This window comes from Echinops telfairi, unplaced genomic scaffold (assembly GCF_000313985.2).
Source record: "Echinops telfairi isolate 266 unplaced genomic scaffold, ASM31398v2 ScPeMD7_60;HRSCAF=208, whole genome shotgun sequence".
Taxonomy (NCBI): Eukaryota; Metazoa; Chordata; class Mammalia; order Afrosoricida; family Tenrecidae; genus Echinops; species Echinops telfairi.
The window spans coordinates 4,992,875-5,000,267 of NW_022103958.1; the positions used below are offsets into that span (position 1 = coordinate 4,992,875).

General features: G+C 54.0%; 1 long non-coding RNA gene across 3 annotated transcripts; it reads right to left on the reverse strand.

Annotated features, from left to right (window-relative positions):
• Positions 1-1,506: 1,506 nt before the first annotated feature.
• LOC123521775 lies at positions 1,507-4,524 on the reverse strand. 3 transcript variants are annotated; one of them, XR_006680122.1, is made up of 3 exons: positions 3,850-4,524; positions 1,853-3,247; positions 1,507-1,631 (listed from the first exon to the last, which is right to left on the reverse strand). It is a non-coding gene; the product is annotated as an uncharacterized LOC123521775 (long non-coding RNA). The 3 variants fall into 3 exon arrangements; XR_006680123.1 differs by lacking the exon at positions 1,507-1,631 and having other exon boundaries at positions 2,726-2,915; positions 3,098-3,247; XR_006680124.1 differs by lacking the exon at positions 1,507-1,631 and having other exon boundaries at positions 2,726-3,247; positions 3,850-4,192; positions 4,440-4,521.
• Between the last annotated feature and the right edge of the window lie 2,869 nt (positions 4,525-7,393).

Sequence of the window (7,393 nt, forward strand, 5' to 3'; positions counted from 1 at the left end):
CCCGAACCGCGTTGCAAACTGTTGCATCAGACTGCAAGCAGCCGGCTGGGCCGCCAGGGTTTCTAGGAAGATAGGAAGGGTTTGAGATGCCCTGTGGTCACCTGGGAGCGTTCGCCGTCACTGTTTACACCCCAGTGAAAGGAGCCCCAGAAACCTGCAGCTTGCTCCAGTCGGGAGGGAGGGGGCCGTGGCCGCAGGTGGAGCTGGCAGAGCCCCGGGCTGGACTAACTGCACCGCTTTAGTAATGACAAAGGCCCTGAAGGAAGGAGCCGGGCTTGATTTCCCTGCCCAAGTACAAGGATGCCCCCGAGGAATTTCTCACTCTGTGAAAGTGCAAAACGAATTTCCCCCAGATGAGCGCTGTTGCTGGTTCCCAAAAGGGTTTGGAACAAACCCAACAGGAATGTTCAGTGGTTTCCAAATGTCTTCCCTCACAGCAGCTGGACACACAGCCTTCGCTCGGGACAACGCTGGCCACTAGGAACTTTATGGTGGGTGCACACACGGCCCTCCATCGTTTACAAACAGGCCCCCCTGTCATGAGAAATGGGATCCAGCCAGGGACTAATTTGTCCTCCCTCTTCCTTTCGGGGTCACACCGGCAAAGGGAGGAAGAAAACAAACTCTAGCTTGCTCTAGCTAGGCAGGTTGGGATTGTGGGATGTGTGTGTAGAATATTCCAGAAGAATGAAAATTGAATGGAAGCCTACTTTCTAAAGGAGTTTTCTTGGACACAATCTGACTTCTTCAATCGAATGCTCTCTTCTTGGGACTGGATCAAGATCATTCCATGTTAATGGGCTTTCCAGAATGATGAACACTGGCCATTTACCTTAAACATTCAGTCTTTTTTCGGGTGTTGATGGTGTAGATCTATTCCATTTGAGGAATTTTGAGAGCGAAAACAGGCCCAGTGTTCTTCCTTGCTCTCAGTCTTATGAATCACTCAATCCCAAGATTCCATAAAAAAAAAGACCTCAAAGCCTCATAAATATTATCTGACGTGTCCCTTGCCAGACAGTCAGCGTTGTTTGTTTAAGGCAGTATTTCCCTCGGAGCATATTGTGTCACACTGGGATTTTCATATAACAGATGCTCTATAAATGTGGCCTGAGCTATTTTGGTCACTGTCCACCATGCTCTTAGGAGCTGAAGGAAGGACAACCGGAAACCGATGGGAAGGGTGTCCGCAACCCAGGAGCTGGAACATTCCCGAGTCCTGCTTCTGAGAGTCTGGTTGCTGTGTGTATCAAGTCCACCTTGACTCAGAGGCGCCCTATGGGTTCTTTAGGCTGTCACTTTTATGGGAACAGATCTCCCAGGTCTTTTTAAAAAAAAATCATTTTATTGGGGGCTCATACAACTCTTACCATAATCCATACATACATCAATTGTATAAAGCGCATTTGTACATTCGTTACCCTCATCATTCTCAAAATATTTGCTCTCCACTTAAGCCCCTGGCATCAGCTCGATCCCCCAGGGCTTTTCTCCCAAGGAGTGGCTCGTGGGTTCAAACCGCTGACCTTTCGGTGGGCAGCCAAGCCTTAGTATCAGGCCTCAGACCTTCTCCTGGAGGGCCGGCCAAGGAAGTATTTGCAAGGTGAGGTCCTGGGATGAGGTGTGTGGCCCTAGGGAGTTTGTAGGAGCTGAGAAAATGCTTCCTATGCCTGACACTTCTTCCCAGATGGGAGTAGGGAGTCCCGGACTATTGCAGTGTCTTGGCCAGGCAGGAAAAGGTGGGAGCCTGAGGTCAGGCGCCCTATGGGAACAGAGGCAGGGAGCCCACGGGGAGGGTGTGTGTGTGAGGGGCAGAGACGTCTCTTTCATCTGCTGCACCCCTGGTACTTACCTGTGTGAGTTCTCTCTGGGTGTTTGTCAAATGAATGCACAGGAGGCCATGGGTTGTGCGGGAGGTGGTGCTCCTTTGTGATGGGTGATAGGGGAATTCTACCAGTTGAAAGGCATAGGGCAGTTGGGTCAGGCCTGAGAAGTGTCAGCAGCTCCCCTTAGCCTTGGCAGTTAATCTCTTTCACCCAGCCTGGTGAGAGCAAGGGACACAGTGGTTAAGCACTTGGGCATTCACCCCCTCAGCCGCTGCTCCGTGGGAGAAGGATGAGGCAGTCTGTTCCCATAGATATAACCCTGATGGGACAGCTCTGATCTGCCCCATAGGGCTCCGATGAGTCAGAGGTGACTGTATGGCAGTGGAGTTTTGTTTTGGTGTGACATCATCAACTATTGCCTCACCTTGACTGAATTCCCAGAGCAAACTTCTGGAAAAGCAAGGCGTCTGAGGGAGAGCGTATGGCTGGAAAATCCCCCAGAAGCTATACTTTCAAGCCATAAGCCAAGTGGTGGCCCAGATGGTTAGACAACGCAGACACACAGGAAAAGCATGATTCTTTCCCCACCTGGAGTGGCTGCTCACAGACTGGAGACACTCTATGGAGTCCAGACGCAGACAAAGCTCCTGTTCTAAGGGACTTCTGATGGAAATTCCTTGTGGAAAGTCTGCCTTTGAAATGTTTAAGGCACCTCATTTAATCCTCATTTCCATTTCAAGTCAGTCCCTCCTTCCTGAGAATACTACCACATTTTAAGTTTGTAGATGGCCTTCTTTCGGGTTTTCCCCCCCTCTTTTTTTGGGGGCCACTTATGTGCCAACTGAAAGGGTGGAGAGAGCCACTCATTTTCAAATAAAACACAAATAGCCAAGCAAGGCTGGCTGAAAGTAAAAACCACAGAAGGGAATTCTTTATTTTTCTATGGGGTTTTTCAGATTTTCCTAGAACCGGCTTTCCTTCCTTGGAGTCCAGACATCGAAAGTGAGTGGACCTCTCGGATGCTCTCTTCCAAGCCGAAGCTTAAAGGCCTCATTCCTTCTTGCCTCTCATTGGAGCTTTAGGGTTTATCTTTTTAAAAAATATATTTATTTTTTAGATAGTTGGGTCTCATGTTGCCGCTTAGAACGAGATAAGGGAGCGCCCAATTCACATGTGTTTTTACTAAGCACTCTTTAATAAAAGTGATTTTTTGGGGGGTGGGGAGTGGGGCTTTTTTTTTCATGTGTAATTTTCACAGTTTTGTCTCTTACTTCTGTTGGGCGAGCCCGGGGTGGCGGGGAGCACTCGCAGGTGGCCCAGCTGGGCGGCTTCCCAGTGCGGTGACCTCGTGTGTCAGCTGGGAAGAGTGACGCCTACTGCTCAGCGTTGTCCTGGGAACGAATGGGTCGGGACCATAGACCCTGCACAATGCCCGCACAAAAACAAGCCCATCATACACCGGACCGATTACGGAAATTGTGCTGTTCCTCCTGCCGTAAGCAGCGCTTCGCTCGATTTTTGGAAGGGGGAAAGACAAAACACAAAACAAGAATGGTCTATCCCAAGCGGGTGGGTTCTCTATATTTTGAATCCTTAAAGGGCCGGCCAGAGGGGGACACAAGGGCGAGTCGGACTTGTAAACATCTGGGCCTTTTTATGCGATGGAGTCAGCAGTGCAGGGGTCGAGGAAGCCCCAAAGGTGGGCGACAGGCACCCCGGAGGAGGGGAAAGGCAGGTGCAGGGCTGCGGAGAGCGGCCATAGCGGCGCGGGCCTGGGGCACCGAGAGGCGCCGGCTCCGCGGGCCGGCGGCGTGGGGCCGAGGCGCGTGCGGCAGCGCCCTCTGCCGGCCTCGTGGGGCAGGCGGACAACCTCGCCGGCGGGCGGGCGCCGCATCCCTGCCGCTGCTCCGCCCCCGCCCCATCCTGTCCAAGGATCGTGCAGTCCCGTCCCCGAATGGGATTCCAGGAGACCTCTCCCGACCCGACGCCTGCGGGGCCATCAAGGGTGGTGCCCGCCATTCACCTGGGAACGAGGCTGCAGGAGCTCCCTCCAATCTCTGCAGGGACGACACGTTTTGGGAGGCAGGGTGCTGAACCGCGGGTTCTGCGGACGGCGAGGAGCTCCGGGTTCGCTTTTGCCACTTCCATTTTCTAGCCAGGTGACCTTGGGCAAGGGCCTTCATCTCTATGCGCTCGAGTCTTCTCGTCTTCATTTAAGATGGAGAAAAGAATCCCGACTTCCTGCGTTGTCATCTTCCTGGCCTCAGTTCCTAGGACCGGGCAGCCTGGGCTGTTATTCTGGCCTGGCCATCGGCTAGCTGTGTGACCTGGGGCAGGTCGCCTAACCTTTCTGTGCCCCAGGCGTCCTGCAAAACAGGGAGGATAATAATAGTACTTACCCCCGAAGACTGTTGTCTGCAAAGCGCTACACGCAAGTGCCTGGCACCGAGAAAGCGCTCAATAAATGGTGGCTATTATGGTTGCTGCAGTTGCCGTTATTATATTGTCCTTAAAAGCGCTGAGCCGAGCTCGAGCTGGCGACTATTATTAGGCGCTTTCCTGGGTCCGGCTGTCGCTTTCCCGGCATTGTTAAAATCCCTATCCTGCGCTCACGTCCTAAGCAGAAGCCCAAGGCCAGCCGGCCTCGGCGAGTTTGGCAACTCGAGATTCCCCGGGTGGAGGGCCAAGGCCGCGGCCGTGGGCTGCGAAAGCCGGACCTCCCGGAGGAAGCCCGCGCCGCCGCCGCGGGCGCCTCCATGAGCGCGCGCCGGAGCCGCAGTGACGTCGCCGTCCCGCGGGCTGCGGGGCGGAGCGGTGCAGGGAGGCGCCGCCTGCACTCGCGGGGAGGCCCGGGTGCCGCGAGGGCCGGGGTGGCCCGGCTGTCTGCACCCGGCGTCCCGAGCCGCGCCCCAGTCGCCGGCGCTGCCCTGCTCTGGGCGGCGGCCGCCACCCAAGGGTGGTGGGAAGGCACATTGGCCTAGGTCGGCTTTCGCGGCCGGCCTGCGCGGGGCGCACGCGGGTCCCCCTGCAGCCCCGCGCGGAGATACGAGAGGCCACCGCCGGAGTGCTTGGCTCCCGGTGCCCGCCCAGGGGATACGGGCCGACCTCCCAGAGGCCGCTCTGCCTGCACGGTCCTTCTGCTCCCTGTCCTCACCTCTCCGAACCCGTCCCAGCCCCATTCGTCTTCCCGCAGCAACGGACTTCGTGTCCTCGCTCTTCTCTCCGTGGTTCATCCTCACCCATAGGAGTCGCCGCCCACTCCCAGTTCTCTGCAGCCCCTGACTTGGGGCTGAGCTGCAGCGGCACCCATCGCACCGCCTGCTGGACAGTTCCACTTGGCCAGCCCTGCACCCACCTCAAACTCACCACTTAGGGTAGCCCCCACCCAGTGATAATACACCCCTCCCCCCTTCAACCTGGTCTCTTGCAAGTCCCTCCTGAATACTTCTCTAGCCACCCTCGCCCTTGCGCCCCTCCTTTTTCCCGGGTCTCTATCCCAATGCCAGCCTCTGACGACTGATATATTCCTGGCTTACAGGATTTCTCCTTGTCTGCACGCCTGCCACCCTCAACCCCTTCCTTCACACATAAACCCTATGCCATCCAGTGACTTCCTTTACACAGCAAGGACCTTTACAGGAGCCTCATCTTTCTGCCTGCAGGTCGCTGGGGGTGGGAGTGGGGTTGTTGAATGGCTGACCTTGGGTTAACAGCCCAACCCCCAGCGGCACGAGGCTCCCTGTACTTAGTGAACTATTTACAACTCTCCTTCACAGCCTCCCTTGGCTGAAGGCTGCCGATTGGGGCTCCTGCCAGCCCCGCCCCCAATCATCCTCTCCCAACGCCCTCTCCCCAATCTTCCTGGACCCCACTCCTCCTCCACCGTTTTCTCTCATACACCTTATGATGGAGTCCTAGGGTTGGACTTCACGTGACAGGGGTGGGGGGAACGGGCAACACTATTGAAAGTCTCTATGTGTCTTCATGGGATCTCTGGTGGCATAGTGGTTATGCATTGGGCTACTAACCACAAGGTCAGCTGTTCAATACCATCAGCTACTCCTCTGGAGAAAGATGAGGCTTTTCACTCCAGGAAAGAATGGCAGCGTGGGCCCTGCCCAGGGGATTGACAGCTTCTCCCCATACCTATTCAACAGCTTTCTCTTACTTCACTCCTCCTCCCAGTGAGTCACCTCTTTGAGAAGGTCTTCCCTGAATGCACTCCCCAGATCACCTTGCGGCCCAACAAGACAGGCTATGCAGTGAACAATAGCACCAGTGAGCAGCCTGATTCTCAGAACCATCCTCACCTTCAGAAGGACAACACTGGCCCCAAGCCAAAGGGCAAATGGAAGTGGGGAGCCTCAGGAAGAAGTGGGGAGATGGCTACTACGTCAAAGGGAGGGCAACGGATGCCATTAAAACACATTGTTGATGAATTATTCTTTTAAAAATATTTTATTTTATTTTCCCAACAGTTTTATTGGCACATAATTTGGATACCCTATAATTGAATAGTTCAATCGTTCAGTCCTATCCAGGGCAATGGTACAATCACCACCACATCTATCTCAGAGCATTCCCTCCCCCCCACCCCCATGGTTGAGTCTGTGAATTATTGAATGAGAAACTGATTTGCTCTGTAAACTGTAACCCAAATCATAATAAAATATTCACACACACACATTCTCTTTTGCCACAAATAGTGGCTTCCGAGACCATTTCAACCCACAGCACCCTGACGTGTGGCAGAGTAAACTGCCCTCCACTGGGTCTTCAAGGGCTGCTTTGCAGAAGTGGTTTGCCAGGCCTTTCTTCTGAGGTACTTTTAAGCTTTTGGTTAGCAGTTGGCACCACCCAGGGACTCCTAATAGGTGGGCAAAGGACCTCTGGATCCCAAAGCCTCTGTATCTGCTGCTTTTGTCGTATTTGGGGAAGAGACCCACCCTTTAAGATGGTCTAAGAGGCTCTACGTGGTCTGCCCCAACCCACCGCCTCCTCCCCAATCCCTTCCTTCCTTTGCCCTGACATATTGACAGTTTCCATTCCCGTCCCGGGTCTTTGCATGGGCTGGGGCTGTTTCTCTGTCTTCATCTATTCAATCTTCCACTCTCATTCTAAGCAGAAGCCTTCCCTGATGGCTCACGGGCTGAGTCAGAGCCTTCATGGATAAGCCAAGCCAAGCCCAGACCCATTCCACCCATTCCAGTGCATTGCAAACCTGAAGGACAGAGCAGCAAGGCCCCAGAGGGTTTCCAAGGTCAATGGGTTGCATACAGCCCACTTGTCAATTAACACCTCAGGTCTTAACCAGGGCTCACTCTTCAAAACTCACTGCCATCAAGTCAATTCTGATTCATAGCAACCTCAAAACACAGGGTAGAATTGTCCCTGTCAATCTCCAAGACGGTAACGTTATGGGAGTAGAAAGCCTCCTCATTCTCCCACAGAGCAGCTGGTGGTTTCGAACTGCTGAACTTTTGGTTAACAGCCCAATGAATAGTCACTATGCCATCAGGGCTACACACACACACACACACACACACACACACACACACACACACACA